The sequence below is a fragment of the Crocuta crocuta genome, unplaced genomic scaffold (assembly GCF_008692635.1).
Source record: "Crocuta crocuta isolate KB4526 unplaced genomic scaffold, BGI_CrCroc_1.0 scaffold119, whole genome shotgun sequence".
NCBI lineage: Eukaryota > Metazoa > Chordata > Mammalia > Carnivora > Hyaenidae > Crocuta > Crocuta crocuta.
In genome coordinates this window covers 8,973,783-8,997,702 of record NW_027551562.1, presented here as the reverse complement: position 1 = coordinate 8,997,702, position 23,920 = coordinate 8,973,783, and the positions used below count along the sequence as shown (strand labels likewise).

The window sequence follows — 23,920 nt, the reverse complement described above, 5'->3', positions numbered from 1 at the left end:
TGAAATGTCATGATGGTAATACTTTGTGTGGCTCCATTTTCATCTACTGTTCTGCATATTCAGCGAGTCCCCTCATTCTGGCAGCTGGTACTCAGTTCTGGGAAGAGTTTTTGGCATTATTGTGCTGAGGTTTTCTCCCTTTTGTTTTTTCATTTTGTCTTTCTGGAAGTCTTATTATCCAGAACTTGGCTCTTCTGGACAAAGGTTGTAATTTTCTTAATACTTTTTTCTTGTTCTTTATTTCCTTCCTTCCTTTGCTTCTCCTCGTATTTCTCTCTCTCTCTTTTTTTATTCTGTTTTCAGGGAGATGATTTCAATTTGACTTAACCTTTTTCTTTAGTTTATTGTTTCTGTTTTCAGAAAGGTTCCTTAGATTTCCAGGGCTCTTTTTCTATTCTTTTAAAAGAGCATCCTATTTTTGTTTATTGATTGCAGTGTCTTCTTATCCATAGATTATCTATTATCCATGGATCCATAGATCCATGATAGTTTGTGCAGTCTATGTTTCTTTCAGGTTCCACTCCTGTCTGACACAGGATAAAGGTGGGCTCCTTTGACTTCAGGATATTGTGCGGGTGGCCATTTGTTGGGGGTCCTCAGTATTAGTATCTTTGGATCTATCTTCTTGGGTTGATCAGATTTCCAAGAAATCTTCTCCAGTGTCTTTCCTGTAGAGTTCTGGGCATCTGGGAGCCAAGTGTGAACGTGTGTGTGTGGGCTGTGGTACGGGAGCCGGAGAATTCACCACCGCTGCGCGCGCGTGCAGGGAGCAGAGAATTCACAACCGGCTGTGCGCGCGTGCAGGGAGCCGGAGAATTCACCATTTTCACCTGCGACTGTGAGCACATGCAGGGAGCGGAGAATTCGCCACTGGCTGTACACACGTGCAAGGAGCCGGAGAATTCACCATTTTCACCTGCGACTGTGAGCGTGTGCAGGGAGCGGAGAATTCACCACTGGCTGTACACACGTGCAAGGAGCCGGAGAATTCACCATTTTCACCTGCGACTGTGAGCGTGTGCAGGGAATGGAGAATTCACCACCGCTGTGCACGCGTGCAGGGAGCGGAGAATTCACCACCGGCTGTGCGCGCGTGCAGCGATTAAATCTGCCTCTGTTTACTGCAGCTGCACAGGGTGACTTCAGTCCACAGACTCTCTGCTTTTTCCAGGGAACGACCCCCGACTCTGTCAGAGGGAGGGAGGGTCACATGGGGTGCCTGGCATTGAGGTTGCCACTCCAGCGCCTTCCCCAGGTCCAGTGTGTCTGGGGCCACGGCCGCCTTTACTCCCTGCTCTGCCCGCGCTGGTGCCCGCGCTGGTGCTGCCAGCTCTGAGCTCTGGGCTCCTGTGGTGTGAGGGACCTGCTTGTCCCTGTGCTGAATTAGGGTCTGGCGCTCTCGGGCCTGCTGACTCATTTACAACGCTTCTAGTCTTTTATGTTCTGTTTCTTCTTTTTGCCGTTTGTTTGGGTCTCGGTCTTCCATGTTAGAAGTTTTTCTCAGAGCTTCCAATATTTTGGCCTTTTTCTCTTTGTAGTTCTCCCTGTGCTATTTAAAGCAGTTTTGAAAAGGTCTTAGTATGATTTTGGGGGGGGGTGAAATGGATGTGTATACTCCTTCATTATACCCTGCACTCACAGCTAACTTCACACGCTGATTTTAGGGTTTTGACATGTATTAGTAATTTTCAGTTGCTTCACATATTTTCTTGACTAGAAGGTAGGTTTGAAGACAGGGACTTGGTGCTACTTTTTACCCTTCATTCCAGGTCTCACCCAGTGCAGGGTGGGGGAAGGAACTGGCTGAGCTGGTGAGCTCAGCAGAGCTTTGAAAAAGTGAAAGAAGGGTGGGTTTCTATACTTAACGTTGTCTCTCCTTGTCAGGTCCTCTGATAACTATGGAAAAAGGAAGGAGAAGCTAGGAGATTTCCTTTATATATCGCTGATTGACTTCGCAAAGTTATTGTGGCCTTCAGAACTGTGAGTATAATTCTCTTGCTACATTTGGGTCTTGATTTTTTGTTTTGATTTTTCTTTCACCTGTCTTAGAGTGTCTTTGACATACACCAAAAGCAAATAAAAGCTAGTGGATTTTGCAGAGTAAGTGAGGGAAGACACAGAAGTGCCTGTTCTGTGTGGATAGAGGCAGGCAGGGTCCCAGTACCCAGTACTGTTAGTGATAACAGTAACAACAATAGCAACAGAGGAAATACTCTGAGTTCCAAATACCAAGTGTGTCTCCCCGACAGCCCTGTGGGTGAGGCCACCATTCGCCCTCTTTCACATTTGCGCACCGGGACAGCTGAGGGTTAGTGCAGTAAACCAGCAAGGCTGGGTTCAGACTCGGCGTGACTTTAGAGCGTGTGCTTCGTACTCGGGTCTTGGTCTCGTGGGCTCCGGAGTCAGGTGCTGGCCTGGCTGCTTACTGACTCCTCGCTGAGCACCCAGACCCAGCTGCCTCCCCCGGCCCGCTCCTCCCTGACCTGACCGCCTGCACCGGCCCTCTCCTCCCACCCGAGGGCCTCTCTCCCGGGGTCGTGGCGAACACGCTGTAAAAAGGTGTGGTGTGCTCGGCAGTCACAAGTGTTAGCAGTTACTGTTCAGTGGTGTGTGTCCCACATTAGGCAGGGGAAGACAGAACCCAGAAATGGCGTTATTTGTCGTTTGTAACCTTGGTGCTTGCTGTGTGCTCTCCATAGTTGGGAAGGTGTAGAACTGAGATTCTGTCCGTCTCCTCTCCAGACACTGCTCTTTCTGGTACGTGTGGTGGCTCAGCGAGGACGAGTAGGTGATAGAAGATTCCTGAGTCTCTCGAGGTATTAGCACTGGTAAGCAGTGGGTTTTACCAACGTGTTGCTCTGGTAAAAGCCTCATGAACGCAGAATTCACGATAATTTGTAATTATGTTGAATTTGGCTTTAGAAAGTATCTTTGTCTTAGATGTTTAAGGCCAGGGCCCTGGATTGTTTTTCCATTTCCATCTGGGGGTCAATTTACTTTCCTTCTTTGTTCTTCTTTCTCCCCCAAGCCCTCTTCTGTTCCTGCGAGGATTAGGTGTCGTGGAGGGAGGCAAGGCCGTGCATTTCCCGTTTCCAGGTGTGGCCTGGAGGTCTTGCCTCAGGAGGCCCCGGGCTGTGTGTGCTGGGCCAGGTGTGATGAGGGGGTGGCGTGGGGGGGGGGCCTTGCCCAGCTGTTTGCATCTGTTGTTGCCCCCCAGGCCCGGCTCCGTGTTCTCTATTTCATCCCATGACTCTGTGTTTCGTTAATTGGGTGCGAGTCTGTTTGTGTTTCTGAGTCCTTAAGGAAAAAGTTTGTTATTTCATCTCTGCATCATTTCTGCTTCACGCGTAGGTAGCTTTCACTGACTGTTGGGTGAAGGAGTATTTAATGCCTGTGGCAAAATAAGTTCTCTTTTCCTGGTAGATTTAAATAAGAGGGAGAATATCAAGTTTATTAGCTATTAAAATTATTTCAGCATGGTAGAGCACAGGACAGTTTCATGGGGAGAAATGACACACAGTGTTTGTCCTCAGTGTGACGTGCGGTGAAGGAAGGCCTGACGGGAACGGCGAGCCGACGAGCTGAGGGCCAGGTGGTGGCTCACTGGAGCTTTGGGCACTGGGGCGCAGAGTGCTCTTTCTGGTTTGGCGCTCCTCTCCCTCCGCCCCCTGTTTGAAAATATGTACATCCAGGAAAATAACCTCATAACCAGTCTTCCTAGAATTGTTTCCTCCAATTCTGGAGAAATGGCGAGGCCACCCGAGTAAGCCTGGCTTTGTGCCACGTAAACTGAACGATGTTATGCTGAGATGCAGGTCCCTTGATTTACCCGAGTGCCTGGGTCCAGCGGAGCCCCTGTAGGATGGGCCAGGTTCCCGGTTCCTGCTTTGTTGTCGGGTGTCGTGTTAGAAGGCAGACACCCGGGTTGGAGAGCAAGGACGCGTTTCGGAGGAGCGGAACTGCTGGCATGTGTGTGGACGTTATGTCCGGAGTTGAGGGGGTGTGGGGAGGCGTAGACGGAAAGGAAGGCTGCCCCGAGACCCGTCTGCAAACCCCCGTTCTGTGAATTCTGTGAATAAAGACGGCTTTTTCAGCCTCAGGGCAGCTGAGAACAATTGACACAGATTGAACCCTGAGGTTCTGTGGCTGTTTATCCAGGCGGAGTCACTAGCATCAGGTGGAGCTGGGGGTCGGCTCTGGGGGGCAGCTGTCACTCTGTTCAGCACCAAGATGCCACCGAGGTTTGAAAGGCTGTGTGTTGGGAACAGAACCGGGGAGCGGGGCGTCGGGGAGAGCCGACGAGGGCCCCGAGACCTGTCAGGGGAGCTGTGGAGAGAACCGGGTGCGGAGGCTGGGACTGGGCGGGAAACTGGAGGTGGTGAGAAGCAGTCGGGCCCTGGGTGGATTTTGAAGGTGGAACTGGTAGGATCTGCCGACAGATTGGATGAGGGGTGTGAGGAACGAGGGAGGAGTTGAGTCGGCTCCAAAGGCTCTGGGCTGCTGCGGCGGAACTCGGTGTAGACGGGCAGAGGCGGACTGGCTCGTGGGCGCTCTAGGTTTGCAGCCCGCAGGGGTCCCAGAAGGGCTGTCACGGGGGCAGTGGCGCGTAGGCATCTGGCGCCTGGAAGAGAAGTCTGGACTGGGAGTGGCGGTGAAGTCGGTGGCGCTCTGGTCGCGGAGCAGGTGAGCACAGAGAGGAGGCGGCAGGCGGGCTGAGCCCGGGCCCAGCGTGAGCCCACGTGGGCTCGGAGCAGGTGTCAGGAAACAGGAAGCGCTGCTGCCCTGGGAAGAAGGGAAGAGAACATTCTGTGACAGGATGTGATCAACTCTGTGAAGTGTCAGGAAAGGTCAAGATGAGGGTTGGGCTTTGGCCTTTGGGTTTGGTGACTTGGAGGGCCCGCCGGCAGTGCCTGGAGCAGTTGGGGGAGGGTGAGACGGAAAGCCCGCCTGGGGGGTGGTGGTTTGGAGGGGGAGAGAGTAGCGAGATGGCTTGTGTGCGGGTGACTGAGGTCCAGGGTGCACGGTCACCCTCACGCTTACCCACCCTCCGGTGCTGAGCAACCCAGCCCGGCCACGTCCGCGGGGTACGCGGCGGTGTTCTCCGGTCAGGTGCGGGGCCGTCGGCAGCTTTCTCCACGGCACGTGGCCATGCGCCCCGCCCTCGGCTGCCCTGCTGGGGTGTGGGGACCAGTACTCACAGTGTCCCAAGAGACTGTTCAAGGAGGGACAGGGTAGTGGTTTAAAAATTCTAGGAAAACACTAGTCCTGCCTGAAATGCTTCTTCTAGAGATTGTTTCCTTTTCTTAATGAGAAATTCCACTTTGGTCAAAGGGTGGCACGCGGGCGCGCATGCACAGAGCAGTGCTGAGAGGGCTCTGCCCGCCCCCCACCGGTCACACCTCGCTGCTGCTTTCAGCGTTCATACCCCCCTTCTCAGCCATGTGTGTGCAGAGTCGGTGGCCATCGGTGCGTCAGTTTTAGAAAAAGTTACATTTTGAACTCCTTTTTTCCCCCAGAGTTCTATCACAATTTTTGTTTAGATCCACATTTTGGTTGATTGTTTTGACTCTGTTAACGTTGCTCACTGTTGAGCCCGTTGATGTAGCATGATTCCATTTCCTTTTTGTTCAGCTCTGGTTTTCCTGTTTTCTTGAACTTAGAGTTGCCGCTTTTTTTTTCCTGTTTGCTTGACATTCTTAAGAATTCTTTCTCTGACAGCTTTAAAGTAAGCCCTCTTAACATTTTCCATGTGCTCAGCATATTATAGTACTTCGTCTTCACCCCCAGGGACATCTGCTTTCTCACCTGCAGGACAGGGTGCTGTCTTGACCTGCTAGAAATGGTACCAGGATTGAGGAGCGCAGTGCAGACCTGACAGGAATGGACAAGACCAGGTAGAAAACGGGGATTTGGGGCCGCCTGGGTGGCTCCGTCGCTGAAGTGTCCGACTCGTGATCTCAGCTCAGGTCATGATCTCCAGGTTCATGGGTTTGAGCCCTGCTGTCAGCTTAGAGCCTGCTTGGAATTCTCTGTCTTTCTGTCTCTGTCTTTGTGTGTGTGTCCCTACCACAGTTGTGCTTTCTCTTCTTCTCTCAAAATAAATAAATAAACAAAAAAAAAAAGAAAATGCTGATTGGGAAGACAGTGATGGGAAGCTGAGACAGGGAGGGCACCGTGTCTTCCTGTGGGAACAGGGGTGAGAGGCGTTGGTGGAAGCTGGGGAAGGGCATTCTGGGTGGAAAAGATGGGAACAAGCAGAGCTGGCTGGCATCAGTTGCTTGTTAGCTTAAAAAGCCTGTGTTGTGGTGCCTTATGGGTCAGACGTATTAGTTACATTACAGACTCTTTCTCGAAGAGCTTTAAATAGGTTTACCTGGGAAATGGGACATTTAGATTGGCAGCGTCTGTCATAAATGTTTTACTTCTTATTTTTTTTTTTTTTAAAGATTAAGTTTTTTAAGTAATCAACCCCCCCCAGTGTGGGGCTCAAACTCACAACCCCAAGATCAAGAGTCGCATGCTTCACTGACTGAGCCAGCCAGGTGCCCTGTCATAAATTTTTAATGTTGTCTTAAAACCTGAGCATAGGAATTTTCAGGACACTTGATTCCAAGAGATAATCTTTTTTTAAAAATATTTATTTATTTTTGAGAGAGAGGGTATGTAAGCTGGGGAGGGGCAGAGAGAGAGAGGCAAACAGGATCTGAAGCAGGGTCTGAGCTGTCAGCACAGAGCCCAATGCAGGGCTCAGACCCACGAACCGTGAGATCATGACCTGAGCCGAAGTCGGGTGCTTAACCAGCTGAGACCCCCAAACGCCCCAAGAGATAACCTTAAACTATTGATTTCATGAGTTGGTGCCTGGAAAATTCTTTATAGAATATCTGTCACGAAGGCCGCCCCACCACTCATCCTGCAGGATTGAGCACTGCAGCCGCCGTGTTTGTCGGGCCTGAGCCCAATGAGTGACCACAGGACATTGAAGAGGCTGCTCTGTGTCTAGCTGGCCTGGCAGGGTGGTGCGCAGGGGGGTCGGGAGGTATCTTTGAGGCGCGAGCACAGTCCCCAGCCCTGTGGCGCAGCGGCAGAAGCCCGTGGGAGAATCAGCCACCAGGGACGAGATGGTGTGGGACCCAGAGTGACTGGGGTGGCTTCCTTTGAAAAGGAGCATCGCTCAGTTTGAAATGCTGGGGCGGAGCTATAAGAAATAAAGTCCGTGAATGCCTTTTGTGACTGTCCCCTCCAGGGCACCTTTTGTGTAAATGTGCTGCTGCACCTTTTATGTGGAGGCCAGGTTGTTGTCACGGGTGGTCGGGACCCTGCGTTTGGGTGCAGTGGGTCTGCTGTGTCTGAAGCTTCAGCTTGTTACTCAGGGCTTTTTTTTTTAATTTTTATTTTTATTTAAAAAAATTTTTTTAATGTTTTATTTACTTCTGAGAGAGAGAGAGAGACAGCGTGAGCAGGGGAGTGTCAGAGAGGGAGGGAGACACAGAATCCGAAACAGGCTCCTGGCCCTGAGCTGTCTGCACAGAGCCTGACGTGGGGCTCGAACCCACAAACCGTGAGATCATGACCTGAGCCGAAGTTGGACGCGTAACTGACTGAGCCCCCCAGGCGCCCCATGTTACTCAGAGCTTTGTAAGGAAAACTTTTATCTTTGCATCTTAGTTACGTTTGTGATTCAGGAATTACCCGTCATGATCGTGCTACCTGCCATTTATGTGTCAGTTACCGCGTGTTTGAATTGTATTTAGTTTTTTATAGTAACTGGGCAAGGTAGTGGTTTCTGTCCCTGTGTCACAGAGCACAGGCTGGCGCTGGACACCGAGGAGCCCGCCCGAGGCCCCACCCGGCGGCGGTGGCGGTGGGCTCTCTGCCCCCTTACACCACAGCTGAGCCCCCGTCCTGCCCCTGTGTGCGGCCCTGGATGCAAGAGTGGGGAGTGCTACCCCCTACCGAGTGGCCCGCAGGCCCGTCCACCTTGGGTTCCGACTTCCTTGGTCATTGGGGCTCCTGGCGCACCCTGAGAAACAATGTGCTTTCATCACACACTTGTGAAAACAGGGAAACAGGTTTGTTCCTGACCCTGAAAGTAAGTGGGCAACTTTTCCTAGGATTCGCACGTCCTGAGTAGGGGACAGAGGGGACGTAGTTTTGTTTCCATCTGCCTTGGCATATCATAGATGTTTGGGGGGGCGCAGGTAGGGTATTGGGAGTGGGGATGGCAAGGAAGCATCGTAGGTTTTGTCTCCTATTCATGAATTCTAAGTGACTTCACAAAACAGACAAACTTTCCTGCATCTCTTCTTTGATAGACGATTTAAAAGGATAGGTATTTTAGCAAAAAAAAAATCACTTGAAAAAATGGCCAAAAGATTTGAGTAGACATTTCATGCATTTCCTATAGGTGACAATAAGCACACAAGACGCCCACCATCGTTAATCAGTAGGGACGTGCACATGACAGCCGCAGGGGGTAGCACTGTCGTCCTATCAGAATGCCTCCCGTGGACGCAAAACAAGGCAATAACAGGTGACGGTGCCCAGTTGCAGGGATGTGGAGTAGCTACAACTATATCATGCTTTGCTGGTGGGAATGCAGAAGGGTCTAACCATTTTGAAAAACAGTTCGGCGGTTTCTTATAAAATTGAAGATACAAACACTTCTCATACGACCCAGGAATTCTATCCAGAGGTCTTTCCCGAGAGAAATGAAAATTTGTGTCTCCACAAGGCCTGTATATGAATGTGTATAGCAGCTGTCTTCATACTAACTTACAACGGAAGACGCTTCAGTGCCCGCCGGGCCATAGATGGCCGTGGCGCCTCGCGGGGGAACCCTGCCCGGCAGCACTGACAGCCTTGAGAGAAAGGGGGAGTCTGCAAAGCCTCCATCACGTGACAACACAGAGCTCTGTATAACCGATTCCACCCGGGAACATTTGGATAAACCCAAAACTGTGAGAGCGCATCGGGTCACTGGTGGCCTTGGGCTGAGACGGGGGGCGGGGAAGAGAGGGTTGAGTGCAAATGGGCATGCAGGCACTTCGTGGGTGATGGAAATAGGCTGTAGCTTCCCACCGGGGGTGCTCATACACTGCGTGTGTCCGTCAGAACCCATCGAACTGAACGTTTTACTGTGTGTGTATACACATGTAGATCTCACACACACACACACACACACAGGCACACACACTTACATGTGCACTCGAGATCGCTTTTTCTTTCCAATGGATTATATTTTACTTTTCTGGATTAGGTATCCTGGAAGTTTAAGTGAAATAGATTTTAGTATAGACACTGTTTCTGAAAACATAATCATGTCGGAGTCTTTGGTTGATTTTTATATTTATTCATGACCTAGAGGTTTTATAACATGGTTTTTGTATAAGATGATTATATATTATAGATACAAATAAAAACATAAAAGGTGTTTAAAAAGTTTTATTATTTTAGGATTCCTTCCATATCGATCGGGCTCTTGTAGCTTTGGAGAAGGGTAGTTTCACCAGCTTTAAAAATTAATAAAAGATGTTTTCTCTGATTCATGACAAACTTAATTATATGGTCTTCAGCTCTGTCTTTAATCAGCTATAATTGTAGAGCACAATTATATTTCAAACTGCTAGAGATAACAATGTACACAGAACATAATGCAAGGTAGCTTCACTAAACGTAAGGCTTCCTTGTGATCGTAAATCAAGTCTCTTCAGAGTTTGCAAGACTGCTCATTACTCCTTACTGTGCAGTGCTTAATGATGTCCAGGGCAGTTATTTTGTGTTTTTTCCTAATAAACCCTGTTTAGGAAAGCCACAGCAGTGGGCAGGGAGGGGGGCTAAAGCAGAACACTGTGTGTGTGTGTGTGTTTGTGTGTGTGTGTGTCTAATTTTCATTTAAAAATCAAAATTTGTTTGACTTTAGAAAATAAGAAGGCCATTAATTTCAGTGATGAGGTCTTTGTATGATTTTATGACCAGAGGGTGTTACAGTGTGTGCCTATAATAGGGTCAGTGGCACAGTGAGGTGCACTGTGGTAGGACCTCCCTGAGCTGCTTTTTCTTTCTTCATCACGTGCGCTGCTCTGTGTCGTCCAGGCTTGCTGTGCCGTCTCTGGTTGTCAGTTTTGGTGTGCCCAGGCATGTCTGCTGCAGCCTCTGCATGGTTCTCTTCCAATGGTGGCTGCACAGGAAATGTGCACCAATAGCCTCTGTGAGAGTTCCATTTGGGAACAGGAGAGAGAGAGGAATTGTTCTGCCTCACATGTTTATTGTCTGACTCTGTCCCTGCGTTTTGCTGTGGGAATTTCTGCTTTAACCCTCATCTGAAGGCTTGGAACTGCGCTAGGACTTCTTACAGTTGGTGACATTTCCAGCCAGGTGGCAGCCCTGCTGCGGGTGTCATGGTGTGGCCGCGGGGACGTGGGGTGGCAGCGTGCCGCGGCGTGAGCGCCCGGCAGAGCGCGCCCTTATCGGGTGCGGCGTGCCTCCCCGCGCTTGTCTTCCTGTGTTTTCCAAAAGGGTGCTTACTCCGTCTTCTTAAACAAAATGTGCCGAAAGCACAGAAGTCCGTGTTAGCTTTTCCAGATGACTGGGGACCCCCGGTGTGCACACCTGTCCCCTGCAGGGTGCCGTGGCACTGCCTCTGCCCGTTCCCGCAGCACCGGGCTGCGTGGCTTGCTGCCTCTGGAGGCCTCCCGCCACCTTTTCCATTTTGCTGCTCCTTAGTTTGTTTAATTAAATAAACCTTGTTGTCTTTTATGGAGGAGTTGTCAGAAGTGGTATATAGTCCGCTTTCAAATACCCTTCACCTGGGGACGCCTGTGAGGCTCAGTCGGTTACGCCCCCGACTTCAGCTAGGGTCATAATGTCACAGTTCATAGGTTTGAGCCCCACGTTGGGCTCTGTGCTGACAGCTCTGAGCCTGGAGCCTGCTTTAGATTCTGTGCTTCCCTCTCTCTCTCACCCTCCCCTGCTCACGCTGTCTCTCAGAAATAAGTAAAACATTAAGAAAACACACAAACCCCAAATAACTTTCACCTGGATTCACCAGTTAACATTTTGTAACATTGCCTACATGCTCCCCTCCCTGTCTCTGGATATGTGTGGACACGTGGGCGTACGTGGGCGTGCGTGGGCGCACGTACACATACACACTTATTTTTTACTGAATCTTTGAGAGTAGTTTGCAGACATCATGCCCTTTTCCCCTTAGGTACCTCTGTCAGTATCTAGTAAGAACAAGGACTGTTTACATCACCACGATATAATCAGCATAGTTGTTAAGCTGGCAGCATTTGACCTTGCCACATTATCTACTGTACCGTCCATGTTCACAGGTTTCCAATTGCTCTGTTCTTTCTAGCAGTCCCCCCCCCCCCCCAGGATCCAGTCTAGAATTACATGTGTCATTTATTTACTTAAACATTTCTTTAAGTTTATTTATTTTGAGAGAGAGAATGCACAAGGGGCAGAAAGAGAGAGAATCTGATGCAGGGCTCCATCTCACGAACTACAGAAGTCAAGAGTTGGACGCTTAACTGACCAAGCCGCCCAGGCGTCCACATGTATTATTTATTGATGTCTTTGTAGTCCTTTTAGTGGGTACGTTTCTCCACCTGTCGATCTTTCATGACACTGACAGTTTTAAAGGACCTAAACTAGTTGTTTATATGCTTCCTTTTGGGTTCCTTTGATGTTTTCTCATATTAAATTCAAATTCTGCATTTTGGGGTCAGACTTCTGTGGAAGTGACATGGTCCTTTTCTCAGGGCATCATCCCCTTCCTTTCTCGTGGCCATTATATCCATCTCAGGATGGCACATGGCGCCCGTTTGTTCTGCTGTTGATGATGTTCACGCCTAGGAATTTGTTAGGCCTGCGGAGTCTTGGACTCTACTCTTGACCTGCTGAGTCAGAAACTTAGGGTTTGAAGCTATGTTTCAACAAGACCTAGAAATGATTTTGATGTATTCTGAAGTTTGGGAATTACTGATCTTAGGTGATCAAGTCCTGTAGGATGGCATCTGCCTAGGGTCTCGACTCTGAAATGAGCGTTTATTCTTTGTAATTAGTGAGTAATCTGTAGGGAAGTGTTTGAGGCTGTGTGACCTTTCGAACTTCCAAACTGATAGTTTGGTCACCCGCTGATGATTCTTGCTTGAGACAGTCCTCGGGAGGTAGTTGTGCAGGGGGGCTTCTCTAACGCCGCTGCTCCTCCTCGTTTATCAGCTGGTGTCCGACTGCCAGAAGGCGTTCCCCTCCTGTGCTCCCTCCCTCCCTCCCTCCATTCATCCGTCTGTACTTCACGGATGCTCGTTTGATTCAGTGGCTTAGAGGCCTTGACTCTCATTACTCATTTTGATGCTAGAAGTCTCCCTGGTTTGGGCTTCTCCAGGATCATCTCCTGTGTTTTTTTGACATGTCCTCGTTAATGTTTGGGCGTTTTCTTCTTTTTGGCGTAGTACGTTACTCTCAGCATTTCTTGTGGTTTCTCTGCCCCATCGTGGGATCAGCCGTTTCTGCGAGTATCCCTGGCTCCTTTTAGTGGGACGTGGACTTTGGAGGCGAAGGTCTAGGTGGCAGGCGTGTTCACGTGCCCCCAGGTGCTGCTGCTTCCCAGTGCCTTCTGTGTGTGCGTGCCTGCACACACGCACGTACACACACGTGTACACATGCACGCACACATGCAAACACGTACGCACGCACACAAGCATGTACACACTCACACACACACCTGTACACCTGTGCTCAGGGCGCAGCAGTCTTGCTGGTTGTATTCTGATGAGCTGATGAGGCCTCATATCCAAGTTCCGGGCTTCCAGTTGGTGCATTACTGCTTTTCTTTTTTTTTAGATTGGGTTTGGGCCTGTGTGTGTGTTGGGGGTATCTCCCATGTACCTTTGTGTTTTAGTGGTCTATCAGAGGTTGGGGTAGAATTTATTCTCAGATTTGGGGGTTTTTCTGGGGGTTCCCTTGCTTCCAGCACCCCTCCTGTAAATTTTAGGTGGTCCACCAGCTGCCATTTCTTTCTTCGGAGACCGGGTGCCAGGGAGCCTTGCTGCCCACCACCAGAGCTCACCCTGGCTGGGAAGCACATCTGGTCAGAGGAGCCGCAGACGGGCTCTGGCGCGTGCCCCTGGGCTTCCTGGCTTCTGGCGCGCGTGCCTGGTCCCACTGGCTGCCAGGGCTTTGGGCAGAGTGTGTTTATATTCCGACTTGGAGACCAGCGTCTTGCAGCCTTCTTGCTTCCAAAACTCTCCCTTAAATTTACAGCCGCTGTGCTGGACGAGAGGCTGGCACGGGGCGGCTGCAGTCCTGTCCCAGGGCCGGGGCTCACGGGCGGACCGGGCAGGGAGGTCACAGACACTCACACTTTGTACCAGAAGCCCGCGCAGTTCCGAGAGTACTTTCTTCTCCAGTCCTGGCCTGCCTTTGGTCATTTTCTTGTTCCTTCAGCGAGTTGTTGTTAATGAGTTTGTCTGATTTTTATAACTGTGCTCCAGCATCTTCGTGTAACCATTGTGGAAGGCCCATCCATGCTCCCTTTTGTTTTATTTTTTCTCTCTGAAATCTAGATTAATCTTTATTTTTGTACACAACATTTCGTTATGATAATTTTCAAACAAATGGCAAAGTTGCAAGAACTTAGTTAACAGCCGTGTGCGCATACGTGCCATGGGTTCTACCCATACTGTGTCGCTATTCTTGCTTTGTCATGTTGAGTCACCAGCTATTCATCCCTCTGCATAGTCATCTGTTTGTTTTTTAGGGTGCATTTCAACATAAATTGCAGATACCAATATACTTCACCCTGCGTGTTTCAGCATGCATATTGTTTACTCGAGTTCATTTTTCATTTAGGGGATTTTTCTTTTAGTGTAAAGCTTATATAAAAGCTGCATGTAACTCAGGCATACATTCACTGGATTGTGTGAAAGGCAACCCTTACCAAGATACAGACCACTGTCACTTCCTCAGAAGGTTCCTCCACCCACACGTGCTTACACGCCTGCCCTGAGCCCTGCCTCCATCCTCACTCCGACCCATGACAGCTGCTGCGTTATCTCCCTGCCTCGGGTCAGTGCGCCTGTGCTGGGTTTCCGGTCCACAGAAGTCTGTTGTGCTCATGGTTGTGGGAGGCTTTTTTTTTTTTTTTTTTAGCACATTATTGTTGAGATTCACCCATGCTATGCATATCTGTAATCTGTTCCTTTTTTTTTTTAAATGTTTTATTTATTTCTGAGAGAGAGTGACAGCATGAGCAAGAGAGGGCCAGAGAGAGAGGGAGACACAGAGTCAGAAATAGGCTCCAGGCTCTGAGCTAGCTGACAGCACAGAGCCCGATGTGGTAGGGCTCGAACCCACGAACCGTGAGATCATAACCTGGGCTGAAGTCAGAGCTTAACCAACTGAGCCATTCAGGCACCCCTGTAATCTGTTCCCTGTAATTGCTGAGTTGTATTTCACTGTATGAGGCTCTCACACCTAGTTTATCCATTCTTTTCTTCATAAGCATCTTTATTTTTGAAAGAAACTTCTGCAGGGGGTGTAGAGTTCAAGGGTGACAGTTGTTTCTCTCAGTGCTCAACATGCTTTTCCATGTCTTCTGGACTTTGTGCAGGTTTCTGAAACCATTTTCTATAACCTTTTCATCTCTGATCCTCTGCCTTGCAAATGTCAGCCGCTCGCTTTCCCAGACTGGAAGCGTTCTCTCCTCGGCTGAGGTCGCGGTCCTGTGCTGGGCTCCCTTCACGCGTCCCTAGGCCTGTCCCGCTGGACAGAGGGGGGCGCCGAGGCTCACAGGCCTGCGCCGCCCATAGTCGTAAGATCTGAAGAAAGTGGTTTTGTGGATTTTATCCATTTTTCTATTTGCTTACCCCGTAGGGGGTGTTTTCTGTACTAGTTCCTCCTACATGGCCAAAGTGGTTGTCCCGCAGTTCAAGTACTGTATGTCTCAGCTTTCTGGAAATAAAATGACAGAAGTTTACCTGTTTCAATATTAGTTTTGCTACTGATATTACTATCCAGAAAATCTCAAGTAATTTCCATTTTGACAGAGGGAAGTCTGTATTTCAGCAAAGCTTTGATTTTAGTTATTTGTTATTAAACCAGCTTGAGATGTTCGGTGCATTCTGCTGCATTGTAGTCAGTGGGAAGTAGCTTTTCTTGCCCGGGTTACCAGGCGCTATGCCGATGGCCACAAAAGTAACGCCCAGTCCAGGCAGAGGCCGACTTGTTCCGGGGCCTTGCGCACCCCGCCGGGGCCAGGCCTGGCTGTGCGAGAACGTGAAGAGGAAGACATGTGGGGGTTTCCTCACTCGTTCAGCACGTGCCGGGCCTCCCGCGCCAGGCCGGGCCCTGTGCTCTGTACTCTTCATCTCTTCCTCTGATCTTTCAAATGACTGGATGGAGATTGGGAGTTGTTTCTGGCTCTTCTGGGTTTTGATATAAATTTTAGTAACTAAATCTGTCCCTTTCAAAATACCTTTTTTAATTCGTGAACTTGCAATCATCACCGATAGTTAATGCTAGAACAGTACAAGTGTTAATCAAAGTAAATGAATGTGTACACACCGCATAGTTTTTATCTACTAGTGATGGGTGCTATGAAATAAAAAGCCCAGTAGAATAATGGTGCTTGGGTGTGTGTATGACATTTGTTCATAACCTCAGTGCGACCCAGCTTAGGACGTACTCTACAGTGAGGGGCTGACTGGGATTTCTGGGCTACGATAGTACTTAATGGGGAAGGATTTGGGCACCCGAAAGTGATAGTTTTCTTCTTGACCCGTGGTGTTGATGGAGGCTCCCTGTTGTGTTTATGTGGAAACTGTTGATCTGAAGTTTACCGCCTTCTGGGGACAGAGGGCAGGTGAGACTTGGTCAGCCCCTGAGTTGAACTTTATGGAGCACATGTCAACAGCAGTTAGGTACTTGGGCAAACGTCAGTCACTCTTGGGTGCTTCCTTTTGTCATGAATTCTGTTACAGATTTCTTGAATGAAAATTTTTGAATTAGTAAATATATAAGATTTTTTTAATAAAAATTTATTGGTTCTTTTGCATTTGATTTTTAATCTTTCATGTAAATCTTTAAAGATTAGGATGTACTTTTATTTATTAGGCAGTAAAGATCATTTTCTGTTACAGTGTATACATTTGGAAGATTGTTCAGACAGTTGAAGAAAACGTATCCTCCTTTCTGTTTGCCCTTACCCCCCACCTTTTTCTCCACCTGACTATTATTCAAGTAGCTATTCAGAGAAGGCAATGTGTTCCTTTCTATGCTTAAAAAAAAAATTCCCTAAGTGGATTTTATCAAGAAGCGGCAGATAAAAAGCAAGGTCAGATTTTTGCCTGGCATCGACACATCAATCGTGATGGCTCTTTTCCTAGTAGGATGCACTGTGACCGCCGCCACCAGGAAGTCGCCCAGGTGGCAGGGCAGAGCTGTTTCCTGGCATACTTAAACCATAGCGAAACTAAATTACAGTTTCCCCAGGAAGTAAATACAAAAGTATGGAATAATGAGTATAAGAAGGAGAGTTAAATACTTGTAAAGTGTTTTTGCAGTTCCTTGGCCCTTTATCCTCCAGTCAGTTAATGGGAAATAAAATAGATTTTTTTTTAATGTACAAATTAGGTGTATATATATTTGTAAGTAATTCCTGTTCATAGGAGGTCTGTGTTCCCCTTTGTTATAATTAGGTCTTCTTGTCCCCCCGCCCCCACCCCCACAGGATCAGAGTTTGGATGTATCCTGTTGTTGCTGTTAATTATCTTTCCATCTGCTGCTGATGTTTAGTTTTCCCGTTTTTAATGAGCAATCTTATTTTCTATAAGATGCATGGAAAGAGTGCATCCCAGAAGAGCAATAGTCTGTATTATAATGGTTTTATTTAATTAACTGAAAGAAGTTTTTTTCCCTAAAAGATGGTCATTCTAGGAAGTTAAAAAAATGTTCTCCAGAATACCGTTTATGTTGGTGGAGCGAAGGCTAGAGGTACAGGTGAGTTTTTAGATTTCAAATATTTGTGGAACTTAAGTTGAAATGTTACATAATGTTTTGACATAATTTTGTCTACTTTTTAAAATTTTTTTTATTAAAAATTTTTGTAGTGTTTGTTTTTTTAGAGAGAGACAGAGACAGAGCATAAGCAGGGAAGAGACAGAGAGAGAGAGAGAGGGAGAGGGCGAGGGCGAGGAAGAGAGAGGGAGACACAGAATCCAGAGCAAGCTCAGGTTCTGAGCTGTCAGCACAGAGCCAGACGCAGGGCTTGAACTCATGAACCACAAGGTCATGACCTGAGCCGAAGGTGGATGCTTAACCGACTGAGCCACTGGGGAGCACCCCTATTTGTCTGCTTTTAAAATGTAGTACACTAAAGGACGTGGACTGTGGGACCGACCGGTTTTTTTTTTTTTTAATGTTTATTTATTTATTTTAGAGGGGGAGGGGAAAAGAGGGAAGAGAACCCCAAGCAGGCTCCCCACTGTTAGCCCAGGGCCCAACACAGGGCTCCAACCCATGAATGGTGAGATCATGACGTGAGCCCAAATCAAGAGTTGGATCCTTAACTGACTGAGCCACCCCGACATCCCAAGGGACGGATAAGTTTTAAATTTTTAATGTTTATTCATTTTTGAAAGAGAGAGCACCAGCAGGGGAAGGGCAGAGAGAGAGGGAGACACAGAATCTGAAACAGGCTCCAGGCTCTGAGCTGTCAGCACAGAGCCCGACGTGGGGCTGGAGACCATGAACTGAGATCAGGACCTGAGCTGAAGTCGGATGCTTAACCGACTGAGCCCCCCCCGGCGCCCCGGGACCAGTAAGTTTTGAGTTACATCTTTACGTTTGCTCTTGGGGGTGTGCAGAGACCAGAGAGTTTCAGTTTGGGAATTAGGTACAGTCTTTGAGGTAAATCAAGATTTAATCTTTTCTCAGGTCAGTTAAGGTCCCTGGGACGTGACAACAGGAGACGGGGTTGGGGGGGGCCCAGTTAGCATTTCCCGTTGGAAATGGGTGCCAGCCAGTTGCTCCTTTTGTCTTTGTTGGGGTGTCTTTCACAGTGGGGGTCCCTCCACACTCCCCAGCCTTACCTTTCAGCCATTTGTGGACTTTGTGACTGCCCTGTGCATTTATCTGTAAATGTCAGTTTATCTATATGAGTCTTTCTTCTGTTGAACTCTTCAGGGGATTTAGATTTGTAAAAATTAAAAAGTCTGTTGCTTCTCCTCCTGGTTTTCTCACAGTTGATTGTATTAAAAAATACTTGAGGGGCTTCCGGGTGGCTCAGCTGGTTAAGCGTCCGACTTCAGTTCAGGTCATGATCTTGCAGTTTACGAGTTCGAGCCCTGCGCTGGGCTCTGTGCTGACAGCTGGCTCAGAGCCTGGAGCCTGTTTCAGATTCTGTCTCCCCCTCTGTGCTCCTCCCCAGCTCACACTCTGTCTCTCTCTGTCTCTGTCTCTCAGAATAAATAAACTTAAAAAAAAAAAAGACTTGAATTTATAAAGGTTTTGATCTACTCTTGAAGGAGAAGGATATACTGAGAACTAAGATCACACTGATGGTCAGCATGTTAAAAAACAAGACAAAACCGTAATTCTTGGTTTCAAATAATAGAGTGAATCTGAGATAGGGCTTCAGAAGCCCGTTGAGACCTGGCTCTGGGCTTTGACTCCAGTACAAGGTGACCGTGTTTGTAAGCACGTGAGGTAGCTTTCCTGTGGGACGACTTGTCCGGTCAGTGGCTCCTGCAGCCAGAGAGTCACAGCTGGGTCTGAAGACAGGATGCATTTTAATGAGACACATATGCTGTACCTTTGGCAGATTGTATTCTTGATTCTGGATCCCTTCTTGAGTAGTGAATGTGAACCTCTTTTTCCTGTTTCCCTGTGGAGCCTGTGCTCTAAGGTGCGTAATAGAGCAGAACATGCACGGGGTGGGGGGTGTCGGTGTTCTTCCTCCATTTTGGCTCTGTCGGTTGTGCTTGGCTGGCCTGCGACACACGGTGAAGGTATATGCACGGCTTGCGTTGTTCTGGCCGCCCCTTTCCTGGGCTAAAACCCCTGCTTCTGGCTGGCTGTGCGCTCAGCTTGCTGCCTCCCGAGGTGGGCTCAGGCCCGTGTCAGAGCTGTGTGCTTGCACTGCCGCCTCTGTGCGGGGGGAGGGGGTCTGCCTGGTAGGTTTCTTTCCTTCAGTTCTTTTTCAAACCTTTGTATTTTAGAAAATTTGAAATCTACATAAAAGTAGAATCAGATAATGAACCCTGTTTCAACATTCTGCCCTTGTTTGTCCTGTTGCCTCTTCCCCAGACTTTTTTTTTTCGGCTGGAGTAATTTTACAGGTAATCCCAGGCATCCTACAAAGTTTCACGCATAAAAGTTCAGTATGTGTCCCTAACAGATAAGAAATGGAACCATAATACCTTTACCATGCCTCACGTAATTAAAAGTAATTTAAAATCTTTAAGGGGCGCCTGGGTGGCTCAGTCGGCTAAGCGTCCTACTTTGGCTCAGGTCATGATCTCGCAGTTTGGGGGTTTGAGCCCTGTGTTGGGCTCTGTGCTGACAGCTCAGTGCCTGGAGCCTGCTTTTGATTCTGTGTCTCCTTCTCTCTGTGCCCCTCCCCACTCGTGCTCTGTCTCTCTGTCTTTCAAAAATAAATAAATGTTAAAAAAAAAAATACTAAAATCTTTAATAAAGCTAGGTAATGTTTGATTTTCTAATTTTCCCAGTTTTTTTTTTTTTAAAGCCTTTCACCTGTTGGTTGGCAGATCTCTAGCACTTCCCACTGCCTGTTTCACACTATTGCAGTTTTGTTTTAGAATTACAGCTTTTGTTGATACTCTTGAAGAAATTGTTATTTATCCTGTAGAATTTTCCCACATTCTGAGTTTGGCTGATGGTGTCATGTGATGTCACTTAATTTGTAAGTTTTGAAACTAGTTGCTAGAAGTCAGCTAGACTGAGGTTCAAGTTTGGGGGCAAGAACACTTGCTGTTGGCATGTCCTCCCCTCGAAGGGACAGTCACATGAATCATTTGTCCAAATGCTGTGGCGATCCTTCCATCTAGTGGCTTTCGCAGGCATTGATGGTGGCTGCCTGGGGACTCAGTATCAGAGCTGTCAGCCTTCTGCACTTGTTGGCTGGAGAGGTTTTGTTTGCTTTTTTTTTTTTTTTTTAATTCAAACTGTTTAGGTATCCTGAAATGTAGCCCATACAGAAAAGATGGGATACAGGAATAATTCTTTTATTTCCTAGTTTCAGAATGCGTTTGTTGGATGCTAGGATACCCTAGCAGTATCCGATACAAGTGACAATTATTTTCAGTATCTATATGTGTAGATTTTAAGATGAGCTGTATATACATATACACACGCAGGTATATGTTAATTTACTGTAATCATTCTTTTTGATGGTCACATTGCCCTTTGTAGATGTCTTCTGTGTCCTTGGGAAGTGACTCCAATAATTTTTTATAGTTTTCCTGTTTATAAGCACTATAAAATATTATAGACTCAAACTGTAGCTTTCTTGCTGCAGACTTGAAATCGGCCGGCTCTGTAAGGAGCCTTGATTCCTTTTAGTGGGAACTAGTACTTTAGTGACTATAATCTGGATACTATGGTAGTTAATTCTGGGGTGTTCTTGCTTCTGGGCTTTTTTAGAGGACAGAGATAGGAAGTATGTAGTTTTTAGAAAGACAAAAATAAGTCATGAGTTTATCCTGATACTTCCAACTTAAATTTAAGATAAAAATGGTTTACTGCTTTGATTTTATGTTTCTATCTCATTTCTCTTTTGCTTAAAATCTTGTGTCTTTTTAAAGATTTTATCTTTAAGTAATCTCTACACACAATGTGCAGCTTGAACTTACACCCCCGAGATCAGGAGCTGCAGGCTGCCCTGACTGAGCCAGCCAGGTGCCCCACAGTCTGGCACTTATGTAGCTGCTTCATCGTTCACGCGTGTGTGTCAACACGAGAACGATGGAGTCTCATTTTGTTCGTCGGCTTCGGACCGTCGTTTGGCGGCGCTGACTCCGTTGGAGTGCGCACCTTGACCTCGTGGTTCCGCTCCAGGTGGACGCAGCCGAAACGCGTGCACACGTGTACTGAGGAGCCTGTGCAAGGCTGGTCATCCAGAGTAATTTGTAACAGCCCCAAACTGGAGACAGCCCACTGTTGGTCAAGGGGAGACTGGATGCAGACCTGCGGGGTGGCCCTGTGCTGAAGTACCACCCAGTGACAGGCTCCGTGCCATGGCCTGGGTACTTTTCACAGCACCCCTCTTGAGAAATGGCTAAGCCCCAAGGAGTACTTACTGTGATTTTCTTGTAACTTGAAAAAACAAAAAGCATGTTTTGACTTTCCGTATTCTAATGTACGTATGTACGTATTTCGCAGTGCTGCTCGCCTTGACCACTTTACTTAATGCTGGGACCCGCCTTCCTTACACACACACTCCCTCTCCCTCAGCCTGCTGCGCTTAGTAGTTTTCACAGTAACACTCATCACCTGACAACATACTGTACAATTATTTATAATGTTGTTGTCTGCTCCTCTGATAGAATGTAAACTCCATGAGGGCAGAAGAAGTGTGTGGGGGGCGGGGGAGGGGCGGCGATGCTGGAGCTGGTGGCAGCTGCTTCACGCCATCCTGCTATCTGGAGACCAAATGCAGAAATCCGTGACCACCACAGATCGTGACCACCACAGATCGGGACCTCCCCCGCCGCCACCTTCACAGAGCCGATTGTGAAGTGCTCACCAGGACGTCCTGGTGTGTATCTCTGTCCTGGCACACACACTAAGGTATGCGTGGCATCCGAACAGTGCCTGGTGTATAGTAGCTGCTCGCTAAATTCTTAGATGCATGAATATAAAGCTAACCCTTTTAGGATGGGTTAGGACTCGGGTTGGGACTTAGGTTTTTGAATTTTATTATTGAAAAAATTTCGAGGTACAAATGGCAGAAACTTATCAGATACTAGTGAAAGTGAAAAAAGAGAAATATATCATTTTATCTAATTTGGAATGGTTGATACTGGAAATAAGTCTCTAGAAAATCAGCCAAGAAAAAAAAGTACTGATAAATCCTAAAGAAACTGTAACTACAGTGTAATACTTCTGTATTAGAAATAATGGTAAGTCTAATACTTCTTTGATCCAGCCTTGTTTAAAATGACAAGAAATGGAAGATTATCCCCTAGTCCTCCCTTGTCCACCAAACTGCCTACCACTTCACCCCTCTTCACCCCTAGCGCTAGGCAGCCACTCATCTTTCTGACTGACAGATTGGCCTATTCTGGACATTTCATATCATTGGAATCATACATACAATATGTGGTCTTTTGTGTCCAGCTTCTCACTTCCGTATATATTTTTTCAAGTTTCTTTCTTTACTTGACAGAGACAGTGTGAGCGAGCAGGGAAGGGGCAGAGAGAGAGGGAGACAGAGAATCCCAAGCAGGCTCAGTGCTCGAACTCCTGAAACCTCAAGATTATGACCTGAGCTGAAACCAAGAGTCGGACGCTTAACCGACTGAGCCCCCAACGGAATGTGTTTAACGGTGTGGCCAAGTAGCAGGTGTCAGTACCGCTGCCGAGCAGCGCTGAGCGGCGTCCCGCAGGAGCTATGCCGCGCTCGCCTCTCGGTGCCCAGCCTGCCGGAGCCGGGCCTGGTGCCCTGGCTGGGGGCGGTGGTCCTCTGTGTGTGCCGAGCCTGGGATCCCCCTCCCCCTCGTTCCCTGAGATGACCAGTCAGTACCAGAGGTGAAAGCAGCCGTTGGCCCGGCCTCCTGCCCTTACCGCTGGGAGGCGCTCCCGGCCTCTCTCGTCCGCCTGCCCCAGCAGCTCGCTGGCCCGGGCGCTTCCTGCACTTGCCACGGCTTCTCCTGCCGGCTGTTACACCGTCTTGAATTCAGAAATCTCAAATCTATTTTTTTCATTACAGTTAAGATTAATTCCTTGATTTAAAGAAGGAAGGAGGATTCTTTTAATAAGTCAGCTGTTTATAAACTCTCTTTTGTGTCTATCTTGCCCTGTGAGGTTCAGTGTGGCTTGTGGATTTGAGATGTTGCTATAAGTCAGCCCTTTGCGCTAGAGGAAGAAGGGAAGAATTTAGGATTTCCGCTGTGTCACAGGAGGTGTGGCGCTCCATAATCAAGCACTGGTTTTGCTACCGGGCTTTTAGGGCCTGCCTCCTTTATTTAAATTCAGACATGTACACATCAAGGAGTTTGCTGGTCCAGTGTAACAGATTTGCTGCAGCTGTTGCAAGTAAGGCAGATAAGGCTTTGATAGTTGAGTTACTGTGGTTCTGGTCCTTGAAGAAGCATTAAATAACTTTTTGTTCTCAGAAGAGAACTTTTAAAATTGAGTGATTGTATTTTACATGCTTTGGGTGGAAATGTTTTTAGTTTTACGAAGTCCTTAGGTGATAAGGCCTGGGTGTGGGGATCTGCTGAGGGTGGAGGTATGTGTCGCTGGGGAGGCCGGGACTTTGGTGAGGCCTTGGTGGGGCCAGAGAAAACCTCAGGAATCAAGAGAAGTAAAAGCTTAATGCAGTGTTTTAAATAAACAATACTAAAAGCCCATGAGGGACAAGGTGCCAAAATTTTAAAGATAGGATCAGTATTACTCATTTTTCCTTTTGCCCCGTGCACTGACCTACAGCACTGTTCCTTGTTTTGTATTTCTGTTTAGAGTTTAATTTGCTCTTGTTTTTTTTAGTTAAGGTAAAAACATAGACAGTTGCTGTTTTTACCTTTTAAGCAAGCACTTGAAGTTCTGAATGCCCTTCTAAATACTCTTAGCTGCATTCTCAAGATTTTGATGTTATATTTTTATTATCACTCTGTTCTGAACTCTGATTTTTTTTTTTTTTTTTTTTTTTTTTTTTTTTTTTTTTTTTTCT

General features: G+C 47.7%; 1 protein-coding gene across 8 annotated transcripts in view; it reads left to right on the top strand.

Moving 5' to 3' along the window:
- Positions 1–23,920, top strand: part of PTK2 (protein tyrosine kinase 2) — a 245,595-nt gene that overhangs the window by 17,038 nt on the left and 204,637 nt on the right. For 7 of the 8 annotated variants that reach the window (XM_077750009.1, XM_077750004.1, XM_077750007.1 and 4 more), the window contains 2 exons: positions 1,885–1,980; positions 2,743–2,828. The gene's annotated coding sequence lies outside the window, so the exon portion shown is untranslated. Of the gene's footprint in view, positions 1–1,884; positions 1,981–2,742; positions 2,829–23,920 lie in introns of those variants that run through there. The other variant, XM_077750005.1, reaches the window with a different exon arrangement.